The 24,209-nt window shown below is 36.6% G+C and overlaps 1 long non-coding RNA gene across 2 annotated transcripts; it reads right to left on the bottom strand.

The window, feature by feature from the left end:
- LOC308193074 lies at nt 1–23,959 on the bottom strand. 2 transcript variants are annotated; one of them, XR_013949360.1, is made up of 6 exons: nt 23,169–23,959; nt 14,284–14,597; nt 12,888–13,053; nt 4,688–4,771; nt 3,195–3,286; nt 1–1,342 (listed from the first exon to the last, which is right to left on the bottom strand). It is a non-coding gene; the product is annotated as an uncharacterized lncRNA (long non-coding RNA). The 2 variants fall into 2 exon arrangements; XR_013949361.1 differs by lacking the exon at nt 23,169–23,959 and having other exon boundaries at nt 14,284–14,757.
- Between the last annotated feature and the right edge of the window lie 250 nt (nt 23,960–24,209).

The following is a 24,209-nucleotide window of genomic DNA, read 5'->3' as shown; positions in this document are numbered from 1 at the left end:
ACTAAATGATGAGAGATTTAGATTTGACGTTAGGAAGCAACTCTTTACTCACAGGGTGGTGAGGCACTGGCACAGGTTGCCCAGAGAAGCTGTGGATGCCCCATCCCTGGAGGTGCTCAAGGCCAGGCTGGATGGGGCTTTGGGCAGCCTGGTCTAGTGGGAGGTGTCCCTGCCCATGGCAGGGGAGTTGGAACTGGGTGGGCTTTAAGGTGCCTTCCAACCAAACCATTCAATGATTCTATACCTATTGATATATGTGCCTCCTTTCTGTCTGGTCTTTTGCAGGCCAACACTGTTTGAGAGACTTTTCTTCTCATATTGAAACTATAGTTTCAAAGGAATACTTTTTTTTTTTTTTCTGCAAACAATTTTCACTTTTTGAATCATCATGGAAGAGAGTAACAGCTTAATTTATTGGTTTGTTTGTTTGTAAATGTATTTATTTATTTATTTTAAAAGTCCCTCTGGCAGAAGGAGAAATATATGCTGAATCAATGCACCATACTCAGAAGGAATTGATTTTATATGTTACTTCTGTAACACTGTTATGTCTGATGACTCATTTTCCAATATTTTAATAATTGGCTTGATTAATAATGAGGGGTAAATTTTTATAACTAGTTTTTAAACCATGTGTCTTTTCTAGACAACAAACTTATTTTGTTCCTCCCAAAAACTTTAATTCCTTAATTCTTCAGGATAAACGATGCAAGGGAGCCTTGCCCCCCCCCCCCCGCAAAACAAACAAACAAAGAAAAGTTAGAAAGTTTGGTTTTGAACAGTGAGACCTTTGCTGCAGTCTGAAAAGAAGTGAGCTATATCTGCCTTTTCACATTCACAGTCCAAAAGGGGTATTTGGAGAGGAAAACCCTCTCAGTATGGTACAATTCAGTGTTGTTGTTTGTTTGTTTGTTTGTTTTTTTACCACCATACTTGTCTGCCTCTTATAATCACAGCTGAATCAAATTATTCACATGGCTTCCTAAAAATCTATTCTTTATTGAACTGAATCTGTGAAATCCCTATTCACAGCCTTCAAGTTCTTCTGAAGCTCAATCTATTACCTATCAGCCCGTAACATATCATGGCACAGTAAGGAACTGGCAGGAGGTGAAATAAAAGCTTAACTCACTGACATGTTTGATGTTCCTTCTAAATAAGGCAAATAATTCCTCTGGCTTCTTTTGAGTCTTTGATCATTTTTGAACAACTTTGTGGAAAAACATAGGGCTCTTGCAGAATTTCAGCTATAACAGCATTTCCTGAAAAAATCCTCTGTAAGGTTTCCATAGTCCTATGCAATTTTCTGTTTTGATCTCTCTTCTTTATCTGATGGCTGCCTCTGAGGGGAAAAGAGAGAGAGAGAGAGAGAGACCTTTAATACCAAATTATATTAATTATATTCAAACCTCCAAATTCCTGCAGAGAGATTCCATATGTTCTGTAGCTATCCAGTCACTAGTTCTTTTTTCCATAGCGTACATTTTTCTTTCATTAGCAGGTACCCGTTTGTATCTTCTCCATTTCCAAATTTAGGGATAATTTTTAGATTCAGTTGCTGGCACCCTACTTATTTTGATTAAAAACTCTGAAAAGTCAGAAAGGCTTTTTAGACTAAGCTCCAGGGATCAACAGTGCATTTTCATTTTTGTGACTTGGCTCTGGAAACTCAGTAGTACTTTCATCCTCAGAAAAAGTTTGTCTTCATTTTTACATGTCCTATTATTATGAATGACAAGGGACATCGGAGCATTCAAGTGGGTTTCAAGCAATGTTATTAAGTTCTCAGCTGATTAAATGCATATTTAAACACTAACTTACAGCTTCTGTTCTGTATGTAATTAAACTTCCTTCTATCAGATGTTCTTATGTTGAGACTCACTCATTAGCCAAAACAGTGAAGTGTATCGAACACTTTAAGATAGCAGTGAGCACTGAAATCTTATGGCTATCCATAATGCCCATAGAGTACAGAGCTAGAGTTCCTTCCATTCAGACACAGAGATAGATGCTAGCTGTACTGAGCAACCAGCTAGGTAATTACCTGTGCTAATACCCAGGAATCTGCATGAAGGTCTGCAGACCAACAGAAATACTTTTGGCTAGCATATGTATCTACAGGCAGCTTGAGATAAGAGGATCCTGGAAATGTGCACTAATGAGGCAGCCCATGAAGTGCAGGAAGACTATTCACTCATACTGATCTACAATTTTTACATCTACTAGATGGTAGCTTCTTGCCAAATTACTATCACCCCACAGCACCAGCAGCTACTGTAACGATACTAAGTCATGGGAGACTACATGTCTTCTTCATGTCCTCTTAGTACCATCCTCTGTATATTTATCTCAGAATGAAAATGAATGCTCAGATGTTGTCATGACTCCTGGGACTGAAGTCCACTAAATAGATATATCTTTGATAAAACCAGGAAAACAGGAAAATGTTGGGCAAAAGAATCAGACTGTGATATGAAGGCCATGGGGAACCAGCATGTCTACAATGGCTGCTTGCTCAAGAAAAGAGACAGATATTTTGCTTTAAGAAAGGAAATCTGGGACTCCTCTTCATCTAGATCTCTCTTCAAGACCTCCATCAAGATCTTCATCAAGTTCTGCTGGCAGCGGCACCTGCTAAGCCCTCTTGGCCCCTCTGGGGGGTCGCTGATCGTGCCAGCCTGCCTGAATTCAGCTGTCAGCTGGGTTTCTTCTCATGCAGTTTTTGCATTTTCTTCTTGTAGCTTCTATCATCCACATCATAATAAAATAAGCCTGTACTGCGCTTTTCATAGTTTTTTTTTTTTTTCCTCTTTAAGAAGAAATGAAGGTAGGATCTATGTGACTCCAATGGAGTTATTAAAACCAATAATAGAACAAGCAGCAAAATCAATCTTGAAAAGTTTTGTGGGTAAAGGAGAAAGGATGAATGCTACATAAGGATAATACCTGCTGATAATAGACTTGTGGAGTTTGTACACAGCTGATAGCTGCTCATAGCTGCTTTTTATGCACATCTAGAGCCATTCTTTAGCAGTAAGCATATCCATAGCAATCATAATAGCCCGCACTAGCCTGCCAGCCAGCCTGGCTAACATCTGGTGCCAGAAGGAGATATGATTAATATTAGTTTGCTCTTCAGAGGTTGTGCAATGAACTGTGTGTTTGTGTGGATGTCAGAATTAAATGCACATTACCTCCTGTCTGATCTTCACAAACCAAGAGCTGCAGGACTCTCCCCTGCAGGAGTCTCCTAGGTAAATCATGGAGGACCCTGCCAGTTTCATAACTGCAACAAATGTTTACATTTTCTGTGAATAGGTAAATCTAAATCCAAAAGTACATTCAACAAGTAATAGAAAACTTTTTTTTTCCCAGAACCATAATATTTGTATTTTTAATATTCAATAATATATGTAGCATTTTAGACATGTTCTGATTGCTAAGTATTCGTAAAAATAGGGAGTTAAAATATTTACTGACCTGTGTGTTTAAAAAAATTAAAATCTAAACATTACCTGTATTTTGCTGCTTGACTTAAACATAAGAACGTTATTTGAACAGTTCTAACTTTAATTTTTCCTGGTGTTACATCATATGAACCTTTCCTGTGCTTGGTCTTCAGCTTTAGGTGATTATTGTGGTACTTGATTCTATCCAACAGCATAATATAACATTATGTTTTTCTGCAATCTTATGAAGAAAACAGATAAAATTAAATATTTTAATATTATTTATTTATTTATTTTTACACATCTTTCTATTTGATAGCTCAGGGTAGTAATTACTTAACTGGATCTTGGTAAATTTTATAAAGAGATTAATTACTACTTTTTAATAAAATAGTTGCAATGTCTGAAACTTGTCTCCACAGAGACAATGATAATATCATCCATCTCCTGGTTTGTGGGAGACAATAAAAAGTTAATTTAATTGAACTTGGCCCACAGATTTATACAGCAGAAGTAATTTCAGAAAAAATTAAACCTAGCAGGATCTTTTCAGGGAAAAACATTCATTTCATCAGAAAATATTACTTTATGAAAACCATAACTTGTAATGAGAAAAAAAAAATCATTAGACTTTTCACATTAATATTTTTACAAGTCTTCATCTTCTTAATATATCTGTCTTTTCTTTCAATAAAATAATTTTAAATGTAAACTAATTACACTTTATTCATATTTAATTGTAATGGAAACATTTAAAAGCAAAAATTGAAACAATGCTTTGAAATTGCCTGATTTTTTTTTGACATAGCTTCTCTTTCATGTAATTTGTTTTTGACTTAAAATCATTTTTAAGAATAAGTAGATAAGATAAATACTTTACATCTAGTGAATTAGCATAAGCATTCACAGAGCACCTTCAAAAGAATAATGAATTTAATGTTATATTAAAAATGATGATTGCATAGGAAATTGAGTGAAATCCTAACTAATTTTTTCTTTGTAAGTAAAAGTGTACTTTTATGGTAGTAATTTCTTACTCTCAAAGGAAGATGTCTCTGTGAAGTAGAAAATAAAAATTTCCATTTAAAAGTACTTGTTCTTTGGTGAGAATCCAAGGCAACTGTACATAAAATGATTTACTGGGTCAAGATGAAATTGAAGAAAATGAGGGTATGCCTTATATAATCTTTTTATAATCTTCAGTAAACATCATAAAGCCAGTCCAGTAATCTACTTACTCCTTAGCATCTCTGATTTGATTTTCCTCTGAGGCAGGGTTCTAGGCAGTGAGGACAAAAGTGCAGCTGCACAGTTCCATGGAGCTGAAGAAAAAAGGTATTTTCTCAACTTTTCCTTCCCCCAAAATATTAGTTAAATCATGATGATTTGCACACTTAATCTCAGAGAGAAAATAAAGCAAGTTTCTCTATAGTGTCTTTGATAGGGCGATGTGGAAGGTCCACCTATTTATTGTTTTATCTGACGCTCTGACTGAAAGGGATAAGAGAGATTACTAAAATGCATTTGTCATAGCTGCACTGGGCTTAATATTTAGGGAATGGGAGAACAGTGGGGCCTCCCAACCTAGAAGAAAGAGTATGAGAACTGAAAATACTGAAGGCCTAATAGTACTTCCTGACATCATTCAGGTTTCCAAAATGGTTTACTATCATGTTAGATCCTTTCTCGTTTGCTGTCACAGTAACAGACAGCAGAAAACAAGGCAATATTTGCCGTTAGAAACGCCCTCATTTTAACGTCTAGAAGGATGTATGGGTTAGAATCGACAGTTTTCTATCTTGAAAAAAGCTGAATATTCACCAGTCTTTGATCCACCATACTGTATTTGATCCTATTCTTACAAGATCCAGTTTGTCAGAGAAAGTCTTACAATTGATTTATTGAATTCAAAGTAGTTGTGGGGTGGGAGGTGAGGGAGGTAGAGTTAAGAGAGGAAAGTCTTCTGTTTGCAGCCAGGCAAGCAAAATTAATAATAATAATTTATCTTTCATGGTAGCATGTATGGGTGTATGTTTGTCAATGTGTAAATGTTCATACACAGAACAGTCACCTTTTAAACCTGCCCACACACTTTTCCCAAACTCAAGACCAGTAAAAAACTTGTGCCATTCCACACTTTTAAGAAGTGTGCACCACAGTGTTTCAGAAAATGAAGTACAGGTAAATAGAGTGTAGAACAGGACTTGAAAATGTTCTCTTCAAAGACGGTATAAGGTGTATAGTATGCAGCTATGCAAACGATGTTAAAAGCTGACTGGTGTACACTTCGAGATAATCTTCCCCGACTCTAATCTTCCATCTGTATCTTTGTTACACCCCAAGCCTAAATCACCCTCTTTTATCTGAAGATTCTTCCTGTATTTTGCAAGTAAATTACTCTCAGCAATTAGCTGCATGAGCAGGTTTGCTCTCTGGTGTTGATATCCACAGGGCTGCACTTCTGAAAACTCTGAGCTGCTGGTCTTCAGCAGCTCTGGACCACATGAAATTATCTGTTAGTTGTACAGAAAGGAAATGCAAAGCTTTTAGCATCTTAGCTACACTTTGCTCCAGGAAAAAACAAAACAAAACAAAAAACTATTAGTATAATCCATGTCCTACCATTTCAACTGTTCTCTACTGAATTAAAACACTTGCTCTGGCTGCTTTGCTGCTTATGTCCGTTTTTGTTGTTGTTGTTTGTTTGTTTGTTTTCTTCATTTTTATTGTGTCCTTGAGTTACTCTCATGTATGTGACATATTAGGCTAAATAAACTTCTCTGTACAAAAATAATTAGATTTCTGTGCAGTAAGTGCTGCTGTCATTTACAGTGCGTAATAAAGTATTAAATTGGCAGAAATTTTGAATTAAAGAGAAATCTAGTTTTCCACAGCAAATTTCTCAGGTTTCATTTGTTACTCAAGAATAAAAAAAGAGGAAAAACATCTGGATCATACAACAGTTTCACTTAAAATAATGAACACATCAACAACAACAAACTGCTCCTTTCCCAGTCACATACTGGAAGTGAGTGAGAAGCTCAGCCCTTGACTGAACTTTTGGAAATATTAACACTTCTGTTAGTAATGTTAAACTTGAGTTTCATGATCACTTTGGATTCACTCTGGGTATACAAATTATCTGCCTCATGAGTAACTCCTATCTTCAACACACATAATTTCTCTTAATTCACAAATTCAAAAGTTGTAATTTCACAAGAACTCACTGTGATTTTTGCTTCTTATATACTTTACAATACAGGTTGAAAGATTTTCCTGAAGTAATTTTGAGCTAAATGCTAGATGAGCTATTGCCAAACAGAATATTGACAGTATCAATATCTAGCCAAGGGGAGTCCTTACCTGATGAAGGAAAACATCATATGGGACTAAGAGTCACCTTTCTGGTATAAAAATGTTTTAACAGTTAAATGGTACTTAGAGATCTAAACATTATTCTGGCAGCTTCCCTCGTCAGAGATTATTAAACAAATCAAGATGTTATTGGAGAAAGGGGAGCATAGTTTTTTGTAGATTTATAATTCATGAAAGGATGGGAATCAAAAAGGAAGAGCAGATCAATTTTATCAATAAAAAGAGGTTGTCAGCAGAATTTCAAAGAGATCTTTTGTACAGATGCATGCAAAAAAGATCTGAAAGGATGTAAATAGTGAAGGGATAAAATTTACTTTTAGAATTAAAAAAACTATTAAAAGGTAAGCTGACTTGAAAACTGAAAACTGTGCTGAGTGAGTAGACAATAAAATTAGAGAAATTCCGTCTAACTCCCTAGAAAATACTGTAAGTGGGGGAAAACAAAAAACAAACAAGCCACATCCTAATTCAACATAAAGAATAATGGACAGTAAAATAACTGTTCTATTTAGGAAGGAAGCTTGTGGTCAGTGCAGACAGTTCTGTGAAAATGTTACTTATTTTTGTAAAACAGCAAATAGAGTAACATGGATGAGTAGAAAGGGACTAGAGAAGAAACTCAAAACATCATTACACTACTGTAAGTACCTATGGTTCAACAGATTATTCTTCATAATCCCCATCAGAATGACTGTATGGCAAAATAGGAAAGCCATACAGAAGAGCAGCATGAAATTGACTTCTAAGGAGATTATTTTTATTAATAACACTTCAACCTGGTAACACCACACCACATGCTGGAAAGGACAGGAGTCTATAAAGGAATGGACGACAATGAGTAAGTGATGGGAATGCTTCTGCACTGTTTCTCAAAATACAAGAAGGGAGGGGTAACACAGAAGGCTTGCAGGGAAAGATAGAAAATACCATCACGTATAGCTTACGCATGTCTTGAAAAATTTGTGCTTTAGGGTTTTTTTTGTTTGTTTGTTTTGTTTTGTTTTAGATCAATTATAAACATATCCAAAGAAAAATGAGTCCATTTCAAGGATCACATACCTATTCTGTCTATATGTCAACGCAGTGGTCTGAATACAGCTTATACCTCAGAAAGTGCTGCTCAGAAATGGTCTTCATTCCTATACTTTCTACAGGCATCATCTTTGCTGTTGCCAAGGACAAGATACAGTTTGTGACTGGCTTCCTGCTTGGGGCAGTGACATTTTTACCTCTTTGTAGTATGTTCAAAAGCAGCAAAAATATTAAATCATGTTTTAAATTTACAGTATAGCTGCTCATAGTTGCTCTGCTGGCTTGTAAGTTTAATTCTAGTTAGGGCACAGAGTATTATGTATGAAAGGAAAAATCATAGGCAGACACAGCTGCCCATTAGTGTCAGCAAGAGCAGGATATGAAATAATATTTCACATGGCAACACACATAGCTCCAGAAAAGCTTTCTAATTTTCACTGCAAGTACTCCATACCACCACGGAGAAGCTTAAGGAAATTACAACAGGGAAACAGTCCACCCACTAACATCTGTTCATAAAAGTTAGGAAATGGTCTGCTGTAACACAGGTAAGGTAAGAATTACTCTGGCATCTCTGAATTTATAAAGAATTTATAAAAAATATATTTTTTTTTTGGCACAGCATCTGCTCTTTACTCTTTGACAGTAGGAAACATCTAATAAGTTGACTCAGAAATGATGGGTTAGAGAAATTAAAGACTGTCCTTGTATCACAGCTATTAATGAAGAAACATATATTACTAACAGTAAAACATTTCTGTAAAACCAGACACTTTTTAGTTTGGGGCCACCTTATGCCTCAAAGAATAGCCAGGTAAACACAGTTAGATGAAGGGGATAGAGAACATGCTCTGCTGATGTTTGCTTTAAAGAGTCTGTGGCACCAGCTCATGGTAAGCAGGAATATTGCTCCACTTACCAGCTGAGGACAAATTTATATGTGGACTTTTGGAAGACAGCATATGAAAACAGTGAATGGTACTCAGCGGAGTCTCGGGGGATACCTTTAGACATAACACACACAGTTTCCTGCAAGATAGATAAGTCTTTTAAAAATTCTTTCAAATGTAGTATGAAGTTCAAAACAAGTGCTGGAATGGCCCTGACAAAACTTTAGATGTCTGTGGCACATCCCCTTTCTTCACGAGTTAAGAGGGAAAGAAAATTAGGAAGAAGGATTGTGCAATTTTGTCCCAGGAGCCTTTGTGGCCTCTTAAGCTACATGTAGCACCCAGGTCCTCTTAGGATATTGGTATTGCAGAACAACGCAAATGACAGTTTAGTGCCAGTTATTTCTATTGTGTTAGCAACTGTTCCAGGGCTGTATTTCTCTTCTAGCCCCTTCCTCAAGTCCAATTCAAGCCTATAGCAGTAATCCAGTCTTGCTATATGAAACATTGTGGAAATGAGTGGCCTGAACTACTAAATGTACCTTTGCCATTATTTCATTATAACTTAATTTTATGTTCCATTACCCAACAAAACTGAAATCCGATTTAATAGGATTTATCTTAACCAATTGTTTTTGCTAGATGAAAAGATTCAGACCTAGAAAGTAAAGGCTCACTCTCCAGGAAGTGGCACATAATTTAACATTTAGGAAGTGATTTAAGGTTGCAACTGTGCTCTCTAACCAGCACTGTCCCTATCTTAGCATAGATTTCTCTTCAATGTCAAAAAGTCTGTAGAAGTTCTTGCTCAGACCGCCAGCATAGCTACCCAGAGAAGTTGTACAGAAAATAAAGCTGTATATCACAGTATGACCAGGAGATTGGGAACCATTAACCAGGAAAATGCTTAGGCTTGGCTGATGAGAATGGGAACTTTTACTGGTTTACTGTTTGTTAGAACAAGTATGACAATAGGCAGTGGAACACGTCAGCTAAGAAACTAGAAAAACAAAATAGTTTAAAATATCCTGTCAATAATAATTTTAAAAAAATAGTGAAATTAGTTTTCCCATAATACTGGAAATGGATTTGAACTGGTCCATTGAAAGTCAGTTTGCTCTGTGTTTAGGACTCAGTCAGTTTGCTAAATCACATTTTAGATACAACTCTTCATATGTCATCCAGCTGTTGTTAATAATCTGGCCAGCATGAAACATTTTGATCATATTGGAGAAAGGAGATGGAAAACTAATTGAAGAAGAAAAACATATTCATTCCACCGGGGAAATAAGGGAGGAAAGAAATATTAGCTTTTGTGCTGTCATTCTCTGAGCCTCCAATTTTAATAAAACAGATGCTTTATAAACAATCAAATTTGAAATGTAGCTCAAAGATTAGACCTTTGTGGTCTTCTCAAAAATAAAATTAAGGTGAACAGCAATCTCAGATTAGTCACATCCTGAATTCTTAACATAAAATAGAAATATGTTATATTATAGACACTAGTAAAGTAGATATAAAATAAATTACGCAAACACAATTTGATACTTATCATGTAGAAACACTAATTTCTGAGAAGCAATTCCTACCATCTATGAAAATAACTGTTTCTGTCTAATACCAATACAAATTCAGATTTACATAAGTGCACAGTAACAACATGTATTTTCTGTTAGATGCCTGGGGATGTTCTTTGCCATTCCAGCAGTATGTGGGACTTCTGCTGAATGCAAAGTCAAGGTTCAAGCCCAGAGTGTCACACACATGCTTTGAGTTGTGCTGTGCCTGCAGGTAGATGCTATTGATTCCCAGGGGACGTGGGACCAACCCTTAGGGAATAACTAAAATCTGACACAAGAGTACTGATGGAAGAAATATCTTCCAGGTTTTAGAAAACACTGAAAGAAAGTTTGGGATGAAGTGCATGGTTACATACGTTAACATGAATTGGAGGCTGTAGTGGAATAAAATTGGCCTACCATGTGTGAAGTCCTAAACCCCACTGAAATCACTGCCTTGTGTTATTGATGTGAACATGTATGACACTCAACATCTTGCTTATGGGCAAAGCAGAAATACACATTACGTATATCTACTGAAAGCTAAGAATGTATTGTTTTTATAATGGAAATCTTCAGGACCTAGTCATTCAATCAGTCCAGATCTGGCTGTTACACAAAAATAAAGAATAACAATACAATTGGAATTCCTATACACATTCTTCTTAGCTCCTACCCCTTTTCTGGGTGTTAATGATCCTCCTCCCCCTACATGTCTGGGTCCTGTGGTGGTGGATTCAATTTGATGACACTGTTGCCTTGTTACAGTGAGTTGACAGCACCTTGAGTTCTTTTCTGGGAGGAAAGTGGTGTTAATTGTGATAATTTCTTCTTCCTCACTCTAGGATACACTTGAAGTAATTTCTGTGTTTGCTATCACACTTTTAAACCTCTGCTCTTTCTCGCTTGATCTGCAGCTCTATGTTGCAGCTACATTTACTACATATGATGCCTTTTGCATTTGCTAGATGCTAAAACAATCATTGTCTGGGTCTGCAGTTTTTGAGTCCCTGTGAGTTTTTTTTTCCTCCATAACTTTGTCTTAATTTTTTTTAAATAAAAAAGGTTGTGTTAATTAAATCCCAGATTATTCTCACACACACACACACAAAAAAAAAAGTTAAATACCATCCTACAGTCCTTTGATACTAAAATGAAAGTATCTTGCTGGAAGTGAATAGACATCTGTATTGTTAGACTTTTAAATCACACCCTTTTGACTCAGCTGGGTTCTGGTGGAACAAGAAAGACTCTTTATCCCATATGCAAGTGGTCTGTGGAACCTATGTTTTTTTTTTTTTTTTTCTCCTCATTTTTCTCAGGTAACAGAGATGTTGGGACTAGTTGGCAGGAGTGTTTATGTGAATCTGCATTCTACTACAGTGGTTTCTAGAGAAAGTCTAGAAGTGTTTTAACTCAAAAAAAAAAGTTATTATGTGAAAAATAGAACTTATTACTTTTTGAATACCACAAACTGCAATTGAGTAAGGAAGATTAAATGGAAATTAAAATTAAAGTTATGAAATGTACATATCTCCCTCACAGTCCAAGTGCACGTCCTTGTTTCTAGGGAGTTACACAGCAACTTCTACATAGCAGATATCTTCCACCTAGAGAATTTCTTTCTCTAACTTCAGGCTTTCTGCTCCCTGTCACTCTTTCCAATCCCTGAGACTGAGTCTACATCAAACTGCTCTAGATAGTGCTCCTGGGCACTGGGACTCAGTCATTTGTGATGTTAAACTGCTGGAGTGGTGGATGTTTTTGCTCTGTGTTGACCAAGGTTATACGCGACAAATCACAGATACATTACCAGAGCCAGCACAGCCAAAGACCATTCCCAGAAGATGCACTGGGCTTGGCCACTCTATTTTGTACAGTCAAAGAGCCTAATAGTGAAAAAAAGGGCTGCTCCATGCCAGCTGAATGCAGTGCCAGAGAACGATATCACAAATATTAATAAGGACTTAATCTCTCCAGAGACTTTCAAGTCTCTGCAATCTCTTATCCTTGCTCTTCCCACAGGAGCTAGGGGATCCAAACTCCACATTGTGCCTCTCTCCTCACTCCCTCTCCACTCTGAGCAGCCTTCAGGGAAACAAGGAAATCTTTCTCCAGTCTAGGAACTCCAGTCTTTTTTCTTTTTTTTTAATTTGCCTGATAAAAATGTGAACAAAAATCAAACAAGCAGGTGCCACTCTTTTTTTTTTTTTCCTTTTTTTTTCTTTTCTTAATCAACATTAACGGCAAGTAGTATGGATCAACTCTGCAACACACAGAGACTTTGCAGTGCATAGCTCATGTGCCCAAGCTTACACAGAGTGTTGGCTTTGGATAAAATAAATTTTCTCCCAGTCTTGGTAGACATGGTATGAGGAAACAGAGAAGGGCAAAAGAGGTTTGCAGCATTGGGTATGATTTGCCTGCTGGGATCATCTCGCCATAGTTTTCCAACAACAAAGCTTAAGGTACAGACAGTGTTTTAGTCTTTCCCCCTACTCATGGCAATTTGAGAACAGAAACATCGGGTTTAAATAAATCTTTAGATTTGATAATGAGTTATTTGTATAAACCTTACTGACCTGTGGTATATAAAAGGTCAGCCTAGATGATCTGATGTTCCCATCTGTCTCTTCTTTCCGTGAGACTAGAAGGTGACATTTTCAAAAATGTTTTGTTCAAGGTCTGTTTGAAGCACAGATGAAATCCCCTTGTGACATAACTCTTCCAGCAGTTCTCTGAACCAACCTGCAGTTGTATCTCAGATGATTATCATAAAACACACGTCTATTTCAGATTAATATTCAGTTAGGTGAGAGCACATAGCAAAAGGAAAGGCCAACACTCCTTACTTCTCAAATCAGCTACCTTCTGTGAAAGCTAAATAACACTTTTTTGGGTCTGGTTTCTGAACAACTAAAAAGGGAGCCTATAATAAAGAATTAATTACAGAGGACTTCCTTAACATGACTTCTGAGAATATGTATAGTCATATTATATTAATTTTTCTTTTTTCCTTTCCTCTTTCCTGAATCTGGACTGACATTAGTGAGCATAAAAGGACTTTCATTAAAAAAAAAAAAAAAAAAAAAGAGGGAGAGAAGGTTTCTTAACAAAAACTTAAAAGTGGGAAATTTTGCTGCTGCTGTAGAAGATCAAGGGTGTATACCACATTTTAAAGAACAGGAGTTTGTAGTTATAAACTGAAAACAAGATGAACTGGTGACAGAACTACCTAGACACAAGACTCTTTAAAGGACAATGTAGTTATTCTTCAGGGGAAAAAAATATTAACCACACTTTTAAATTGTCTTGGTTCTTTCTCTTGCTTATACATTTATTTCAAGTTAATACTTCTCTAATGATTGAATGAAATAAATACAAACTTTTTTCTTGTACTGAGTTTAGGTTCCCAATCAAACAATAAAAAGAGCTAATTGTGCACATCTTGACACAGAAAATAGGAAAGATTTTTCCTATGGTAGAACTTAATCTTAAAGAAGATATGAAGCAGAAAGTGGAAGAGGAGTTAAAAGGAGAAAAGAGATGAACTGAAAAGTCATAAAGGAAAGAAAAGATAGAGAAAGCGAGAAACTGAAAGTGAGAGATTTTCATTTCCACAAAAGAATTCAAGCACCTACATGAAAACTGAGGAAGAGCAGTACTTTAGTAGTGACATGAGAGAACAGACTTTTCAGGCCCTAGGCATACTGAAATTGCAAAATTTTAAATAGTGGATATATTTTCCTCACTGTAGATCTAATGTTGAAACCTTAAAAAATATCTGAAAAACATGATTGGACAGGTCTGCAAACAGTCTCAAAAAAGTCATGTGGATTCAAACTGAGGAACTGAGTATTGTGGGGAAAAGTTTTACTGGAGGTATTATTAAATACAAATTAAAAATATATATCTTTGAGAGCAAAAGAAAAGAAAGATAAAATTAGGTGAGAGAAATCCCCACACCAAACATGTTACCTGTGCAGCAACAGAACAAGCTGAACAGTAATGTCCTCTCTGGCTCTTCTGACAACATGTCCACAGGACTAATAGACAGGCTGCTGCTATGAGAGACAAATGCCTCAGATGCCTCAAATCTTCATATATACTGAGTGATGGTGTTAAGAAAAGAGGCAGAGTGGCTTGAGGAAGCTCTTCAAGCCTGCTCTAACAGGAGCACCAGGAAGGCTGCAGGCAATTTAACAGTGAATGCTTTTGTGCTTCTGCCTGAAAACAGGCTTTGATAGAGCACCAGGGGGAGAGAAGCCTCTTTGAACAGAAACGTTGAACAGCTGGGGAGAAAAAAATGAGTGAGATTAAGCAGGTGACAAGAACAGCAGACTGAGTCACACAGTACTTAGAGGCTTATATCTGTACAGTTATCCATACACCTCCTCAGTTCGGCTTGGTAAATGTCTGCCATCCTTACCTACTTCTATGACCACCAATGATAATGTCTTCACTGACTTAAATGGCTTTTACTTATTGAATTCTAAGAGATCTTTTTTGTTGTTGTGAGTGTCTCTGTGGGACATCCTCCAGAACCATGGGGTACTTAATCTTTGATATTTTTATATGGAGGAAGCAGAAAAGAACCTAGTTTGTATTGCAACACAGAAAAGAATACTTATCTTGTGTACCTTCAGAATCTGAGGAGTAATTTCACACTGTCTGGAACAAGTTGCAGAGGATCAGACATGAATTAAGAGCTACAATAAGAGGAGATATGGACTGAATGAAATACAGAATTAATCTAATTAATCTAATTTTATAGAGGGGACATGGCCATCCCAGTTGTTTTATAAAGTTGGTTGTTGATTTAATATACATTTAGGTTGAATACCCATGAAATTAGACTATATAATTAGGAACAAAAAGGCCTAAACATTAAAGAATTTCCTGTTAGACTCATGAGCTAGAACTGAAACGTGGTATCTGAAGCCTAGTACTACAAAATACTTGTAAATCACAGCAGCTACAACATATAAATCGTCTAAGAAGAATGAAATTTAAATATTGACTAACGCAACGCTTAAGCTGCCACTGTTCTTAAAATTAATGTAATTATGCCTACATCAAAGGGACAGAATGCAGAAGTGTTGCCACTCTATGCCATCTCCTGAGGATGCTTATCAGGTCTGCAGGACTGCTGCTAGAATTAAAAAGTTGACTACTCCTGCTGATAGCTCCTGAAGGTAAACATCAATAACTTAAACTAACACTGACTAGAAAATAAAAGTGAAATAACTTTCTTAAAGTGTAAGTAACATACTCAGAAAAGAATGTATAATAGACATGTCCTCAAAGCTATGTTTATTCCCTTGTGTTGTCTTAAACTGTTTTGTTTGTTTCATACTGGTTTCTTAAATTTTATATATCTGTGTCTGTATTGCTCCATAATGAGATTTTTCTCTTGCTTATATTTCCATGCTTACTCACAGTTTTCTAGGATTTAACAAGATACACTGTCATTCCCTTGAAATCTGAAAGATTTTGAGCTCACAGCAGAGTTCCCTCTCAATTTGCTTTTTAGCACTCTGTGCATAAAAAGAGACTGATTTCCAACAGCCTCGTGGGGCTATTTGTACTTATTTAAACTGGCTGAAAAATGCTATTGATTCAGAATAATGTAGAAAACTAAAAAATGTACAAGGCTGTAGAGGATCAAACATAGTGTCTGACATTTCATTGAGCTTTGTAACCAAGAAAGACATAGTTGCTATTCCTCCATATCTATAGAAACATCAGTCACTGTTCTTCCTGCAGAGTATTGACTAAAAATATACTTTCCCAGTGAAACACAATTTAGCAATAGCATGTCATCAGATTGACTTTTACCATTTCATTTCTGATTCCTAAGGGTAAAATATTAGTCTAGAAAGTAGTCAAAATTGTGTTTAACCCTGTGCACCACTTTAACCAGGAATCATTCTGAATTACTGTGGCCAAAACCAGAGAATTTTCTAAAGTCCTGTGTTCATTTTTTGCTTTAAGCTACATATACCTCCAGCACTCTTGAAGTGAACAGTGTGAGGAAAGAATACACGACTCCGTTGATATAAACATTCATTAATGACAAAGAAGGAAAGTGGCAGATATAGGAAACATTCACCAAACACTCTAAACATGACCACCACCACCAACAAAAAACCAACAACAGTGAAACCATAAAAACAATTATCCAGGTATGTAATTTCAAAGTTTAGTTTCAAAGAAAATTTATCTGAAACTGAAGTCAGTGTTCATGGCTCTGATTTCCATGTCAAAGTTTAATGAAGGGAATTGTTATATAATTCATTTTGATAACTTGAAACTATAAATAAGGAAAGAGCTGATTTTATTGCTGATTATCTTTTTTTTTTTTTTCTTTTCCTTTAAAATCACTGCTCTCTATTGCTGTCTAGGTATGCATGTGCTTAACTTTCCTGGTAATTTCAACTATCAAAATGCCCTGCACAAAATTGGAGACTAATTTTTATTACCTTTTCATTGTTAAAAAAATATTAAAATGTCAAGAACAATGTCCCCATTATACTGAAATCATATCACTTCAGTCTAATTCTGTTTAATAGTACATTTGAGTTACATTCAAAATGACAGGACGGAGGCAGTAATGTTGGTAAGGACAGAAAAACAGGATATGCTTTTTCTTACTTCGCCTTGTCATTCTGTTCTTGTTGTAAGAGTCTTTTCACATTGCTTAATTTTTCTAGTCCTGAATTTCCCCTGGTATGCTCACTGAATCATCACCTACATCTTTGAGAAGATTTAAGGCAGAACTAATGCAGCTGTACTTGTATGACTTGAATGGTGAAACTGGAGACAGACTAAACATCTGCAGGTTGACCACCTGCTATGAAGAGTGTGTACCACAGTGTGAGGTCCAAACACAAACGCAAGCCACACTCGGTGGAATTTACAACTCATACCCAGCATTGCTGCAATTCTGTGTGCCTTCTGCTGTATATAACTACACACGAAAGAAAAGGTATCTCTTAGCTCTAGAGCAGTTAGACTACCTACAGTCTCAGCCAGCTGGAGGCCTGGCCATGCTCCATAAAGGACCTCTGGCTCAAGACTCACAATGTACACCTAACCCCTTTGGCAAGCAAAGCAGGCAGATTTCAAGGAGGAATTTCTAAATTGCAGGTGCAGCACTTTGAAGCCTCAGAAAGTTAGAAAACTCTGAGAAGGAAACAAACAAACTAGCAAACCAGCAACAGAAATTCTGTGTTAAATTTCTGATGGTTTATATCACTCTTACTGTAAATCCTGGAATTAAAATCAAGACCAAGAGTTAAAATCTACAAACTCCTTTCCATCTTCTTGATTTGGTCTACTGGCATGCAACAACAGAAAAGCTTTCTTTCACACATGGTGATAGAACTTTTTTTCTTTACCCTGTTAACATTTTCCCCATCCATGGCATTAAATAAAGTAGTATCATATTCCTCTTACAAGTACAAACTATTTTATTTCACTGGGGAAAAAATAAATTAGAAATGAAATGCTTTAAAAGCCTGTTAATTTGCGGATACCCAGCTACAAAATAAGTACGTTGCTCTAAATCCAAAAAGGAGACTAGAAAACAAAATGAAGATTATTGTGAAAATTGCAACAAACAAGATATGCTGCTCACAAAATAGAATGGTGCTCACAGTTGCATTCAGATAGTGCTCAGCTTGTTGCAGGTGGTAAAGAGAAAAATACTACCTTTCATAATGGATTAAGTAGCAAAGAAATGGAGCTGAGTTCAGTTTTAGGAAAAAAAAAAAAAGACCTTATATAAACTGTAAAAATTATTTTTTAAAAAATTTGCTGTCCAGGCGTAAAGACACTCTTCATCTTCTTCCATTATAACAAACCAGGCAGTTTAGCTTTCCTTAAATATTAAGCTTGCTTAATTTTATCTAATTTGAATGTCAGAGCAGGAAAGGATAAATATTAATCCTCCATTCATTGAAGTTTGGATGTGAGAAGGACAATACATATTGCCTACATATGACATGACTACTGTTCTGCAAATCCAGTACAATGATCCAGGTGCCTGTCAACATGCTATTCAGAAAGCTTATGTTAAAAGTTTTTAGAGATGAAAATGGTTATGAAACTGTGCATGGATATTGATTTTCTTTCTGATGGCTTACTGACAAACTACACAGAACTGTTTTTCCTGATTTAGTTTTAGTTGAGATGGATAGGTACTGTACAAAATAAATAAACAAATAAGTAAATAAATTAATAAATGATCACAAAAATAATAAAATTAATAAAATGATCACAAAATGTGCAAAGAACTTACAACTTAAATCAAAGAGATAAAAAAGCAGGTTAGGAGTGTTGGGAAATATTAAATAGTTAGCTGTTTAAAAATCTTAAGATGCTGATAAATTGATACTTGAATGATATATATATCATGGATAATTCTTGCTCCATTTTCATAATTACTCATAGCACAGAGAATAATATGTCAGTAGTTATCCCCTCCTAGCTACAAGTAAGTATTTCTCTGTTAATACTATTAGGAAAGTAAGGAACAGTTGATGTTATTGCCCAGATATTTTTGTTATTTCACTTTAAAGGATGTGCAAAAGTACCTTTGCTGGGCTATTCCTTACAATGGAGACATCCCAGACATTACTCTTCTCTAAAGGCTGTCAGCCAGTGAGCAGTCATGACAGAGTCTGCCACACAAATAATAATCCCTGCTTTCACTAGTTTTTGTTAGATTAAGCTGTTATTTTTGAGCAATCTGAATCTTGTGGTATTTTGAATACCTTGATACTGGAAGTATTTTCCTTACCTCTTCCATTTTGAATTGTACTGTTGTTTCGAATTTTGTCTGTAAGGCACATGAATATTTTTCTTCACATACCTTCAAATAATGAAATATCTGCCCTGGTCATCCCTCTGTTGTGGAATGCAAATTATTTTCAGTCCTACACAGATATATGAAGCTTTATAAACTGGACAAAAAGGCAAAGCTGTGACATGGTTTTACCACATAACATATTAAATCAGTGGAAAAGAAAATTCATCACATATTGCTTTTGTAAAGAAAATGATATCAGTTGTTCAGAAATCAGTCTTTCCTGCTTTGTTGCTCTTCCCTGTATATAAAATTCTTTGTTACTTCACACCATCTTACTAGATAAAAACAAGAATTGCTTGATTAGACCTCTGTCCCCCTACTAAGATAGTCCTGGGGCTGAAGTGGAAAACCAAAAGCTGATGATATCTTTGAGTATTTTCCTAAGATACATTTTAAGTCTTTCCAAAGATTTAATGATTTTTTCTTATACTCATATTTCAAGAACTTTGTTTTAATTTGATGTTAGGCACAATGAAGCTTAAAGATTTTGGTTGCTATTGAAAACTTTTATATGCCTTCACTGTATAGTCCAAAACATTCCCTCTAGGATATTCTCAAAAACTTGGTTCACAAAGAATAATTTATGTCTTTGGAGCTAGTTTTCAATCTGTCTACCTTAGCAAGTAAAAGTAAAGATAATAAGGCAGTATGACTGAACATTTGCTTTTCACTTTTAATTTTCTTTTCCCCAAATCTACCTTCGCATCTCCATTTCAATGATGCTGTATTATATCTACAAAAAGTATTATTCAGATATCCATTAGAAGACATTTTGCATGAGTGATGATTGTCAGATATACAACAATGAAATTATAGGCACTGTAGAACATATGAGGTGAGACAGCCTCCCTGGGAGAGAACCCAGTCCAACCCCCATGCACAAACCACAGCCACCTGCTAGCAGGTTGGTCACAACTGTGTCCAGTTGGTCTTTGAATATTTCCAAGGATGGAGACACTCCACACTCTCTCTGGGAAACCTGTGCCACTGTTTGACCAACCTCACTGAATAAAATAGCATTTTCTTCTGTTTAAATGGAATTCCTGTGTCCATCATCTCTTACCCTGTCACTGGACACTACTGAAAAGAACCAACCCCATCAGGTATTTATACACACTGATAAGATCCCCATGAGCCTTCTCTTCCCCAGACTGAACAGTTCCATCTCTCTAAGCCTCTCCTTATAGGAGAGGTGCTCCAGTCCCTTCATCATCTTTGTGGCCCTTTGCTGGGCTCTTCACGTCTCTCTTGTACTGAGGTTCCCTGAACTGGACACAGCACTCCTCACCAGCATTGAGCAGAGGGAGACCACCACCTTCTTCACTCAAGACTTTTCAGGGCTTTTCACCATATCAAATAGTGTTTTAAATTAGTTTTGTTTCACAGGATGAATATAAGTCACTAAATTAGACTATTCTTATTGATATTCCTATTCATAGTGCTAGATATACACTTTTTTTTTTTCCCAGTAAAAAAAAATAATGTTTTCCTTTATTGTTTGGAACAAATTTCGTTATCCATTTTTCCTAACACACTAATAGAAATCAAGAGGAAGATGATGAAGAATAGTAATTATCCCATAATAAATTAGAAGAACCCTAACAAAAATCACTTCTTCTATGCTCACCATAATCATTCAAAAGTTGTTGTTGGACATAAAATTGATCTTTTTTTTTTTTTTTTTCTCATTTAGAATTTAAATTTGACCTTAATTAAATGAAAAGCAGCAAAACAAACACAGTGTCCTGGATGGCTCTGCTTCAGTGGACTTCTGTCCCATTGAATGAACCAATGGTTGCAATAAATGTTAAATTAAATTTTTTTAAAAAATTCTTCTGTTGCTATGCAAAAATATAGGATTTAAATTGTGGATTTACTGTTATTATTTAAAGTTTTTTAAGTAGAACATAAAAGAGGGGTACTAGAAAAATTTCCCAATTAATGCAACATTTTTCACAGAAACAAAACAAAGCAAAGCAAAACAAAACAACAACAACAGCAACAACAAAAATTGTCAACAATATTACAGGAACTTAGTTTAAACACATTAGTTTGACATCCTCCATATTCTTCAGAAATCACAGAATACTGTTGCTGTGTCCTGTTTGGCCCATCAATTTTTCTTCAGGTATTTCAAGGTTCTTTTAGCCCATGTTAAAGTAGGGGGTGTTTTTAATCATAATGATGAAATGGAAGTAATCCACATACATAAATGTATGTCTCTATATCCCTATTTTTCTATATACATACATAACTCTTTGACGACGTTTCAGAAGAAGAGCTCTGAAAAATGTTTACTACAATTAACATGTTCCTTTGAATATTTTAAACTGCTGATTTAATTTATGTCTATACTATACTTCACATCTTGTGCACTTACTTTCACGCATAGTTTTTAATAATAGAGCCTTTCAGTACCTGTGATACAAAATGATCCAGAAGTTACTCACTGAATTAGAAATCAAAGATATATATGTACAAAGACCCCCAGAATTTGGTTCTATATAATTAAAGACAAATTCAGAACTATACAAAATTAAGTTATGATTTAAGGTTATAGAGCTTTTGAAGAAATCAGCTTTGTACAAATAATCTGATGCCAAAATTTAAATATTTATGAAAGGATGACTAGGCACTTAGCTCATTATTGCTTGTATATTGGAGCTTCCTTCTGAAAAGTTATTTTGCCTCTTCTAAGTAAAAGCCAAAGTATGCCTCTTCTGGGAATTCAAAGTTCTTACATACACGACATTCAGCATTTGTTCTTGTTATTGTTGTTAATTCATTCATAAGTGCAACAAAGAAAATGTCTTAAAGGAAGTTTCTTTCTATAAGCACTCTTTTTTTTTTTTTTTCCTAGGGAAGTAAATTTTCCCTGTGAGAAACAGATGAGAAAAACTGTACTTTTTCCACAGGAAAGATAAATCCACACATTTTATAATTTATACTCAGTTGTCAGTTATTCCCATTTACATGCAAGTATTTGTTTTAATCTGCATTGCAGGTTGCCCCGATCACTGTGAGAATTGTGCCTTTTGATTCTGAGAATGAGTTATTAGTTAAGATAATTGTTTTTACCACATATTTTTTCATCTATGTGAATAGATGGATTGAATTTCAAAAAGCATGGAATGTTTATGTTCTCTGTTCTGCTTGGTATAAATCCAGTCTCCTGCAGAAATGACTAGCAGTGAAGTTACTCGGTACCTTGTCATTCCCTTGTTGGTTTCAGTCATAATAATGATCTACATTACTTGTTGAGGAGAAAGTAAGAGCTCTCTATATTAAATGGAAATGATCTTTTTGTTTTATAGGTAACTTTGATACATGGCAATAAATGAATGCTTCGCACAACATTAAATTACCTTAGATTCAAGAAGAAATACTTAAAGGAAAATAAAGTGCAGTAAACGTTTGTTATTTTGAAAGGTTCTGAATTAATGACTATGCAAACTTTTTTAGAAGAATAGATAATTCAGAAATGAGAACCATCTATTTTCATCATATAGTTTTTACTCTCTTGACATCAGCAGTAGTCATGGTGTATCTCTGCAAAATGCATCCTCCATGGTTCTACCTGGACCTTCTTCCTGGCAGTAACATCTGCTTTATTGCCAAATGGACCCACACATGCAGCATGTGGATCCACCTAGGAGATCATAATGTCCTTGTGACCAGTAGCATTTCGGCAGGCCATATGTAAACAGTCTTTCTAAGGAAAGCTCAAACACTGATAGTTACATCACAAGCTGGGTGGCTGTGGTGGTTTTACCTTGTTGGGCAGCTGAACTCCACCACAACCGCTCTCTCACTCCCCAGCCTCAAAGAGAAAGGGGGAGAAAATACAATGAAAAGGGCTCCAGGGCTGAGATAAGGACGGGGAGATAGTGATGGGCAAAACAGACTCAGTGTTGGGAGATTACAGAAATTTATAACTTATTGCTAACAAGCTAGAGAAGTGAGAAACAAAGAAAACAAACTAAACTTCCACCTATCCACCCTCTTCCGTCTCCTCCCCCTGGGTAGCACAGGGAAATGGGGGAACAGGGGCTGCGGTCAGTCCCTAATGCATCGTCTCTGCTGTTCCTTCATGGTCACTCTGCCCATGCTCCAACTTTTAGTCCCTCCCACGGGATGCCGTCCTTCCTGAACTGATCCTGTGTGGGCTGCCCACAGGCAGCAGCTTTTCAAGAACTGCTCCCACACGGCTCCGTACCACAGGGTCCATCCCCCAGGAGCAAACTGCTCCAGCACGGGTCCCCCACGGGCGGCAGCTCCCCCCAGACCCCCTGCTCCTGCGTGGGCTCCTCTCCACGGGCTGCAGCTCCGGCCCGGGGCCTGCTCCTGCGGGGGCTCTCCATGGGCCGCAGCCTCCTCCAGGCCACATCCACCTGCTCCACCGGGGGCTCCTCCACGGGCTGCAGCGTGGAGATCTGCTCCGTGTGGGACCCATGGGCTGCAGGGGGACAGCCTGCTCCACCAGGGGCCTCTCCACAGGCCGCAGGGGAACTGCTGCTCTGTGCCTGGAGCACCTCTGCCCTCCTTCTGCACTGGCTTTGGTGTTTGCAGGGCTGTTTCTCGCTCCTCTCCCAACTGCTGTTGTGCAGCTTTTTTTCCCCAATCTCAAATCTGCTCTCACAGAGGCCCAACCAGTGTCTCTCCCTGGCTCAGCACTGGCCAGCAGTGGGTCCCTTTTGGAGCCAGCTCCATCCGGCTCTGATCTGACATGGGGCAGCTTCTGGATTCTTCTCACAGAGGCCACCCCTACAGCCCCCCACTACCAAAACCTTGCCACGTAAACCCACTAGAGTCGTTTGTAATACTATCTTTCAGAAAAAAAAAATAGGCTTCTATTGTGCACAATGATACTTATTTATTTATTTATTTTTAATTTAGGGCATATGTAATTATGTTTTATATCCATAATTGTTTTATATCCATGAAAGATACCGACTCTGCTTTTTGTTCATTACATCTTCTGTATGAATCCCCACTGTATTCTAACTGTGGAACCAAGTAGGCTGGAAAGTAG

This window comes from Anser brachyrhynchus (assembly GCF_964034855.1).
Source record: "Anser brachyrhynchus genome assembly, chromosome: 3".
NCBI classification, from domain to species: Eukaryota; Metazoa; Chordata; class Aves; order Anseriformes; family Anatidae; genus Anser; species Anser brachyrhynchus.
This window is presented reverse-complemented; position numbering and strand designations above follow the sequence as displayed.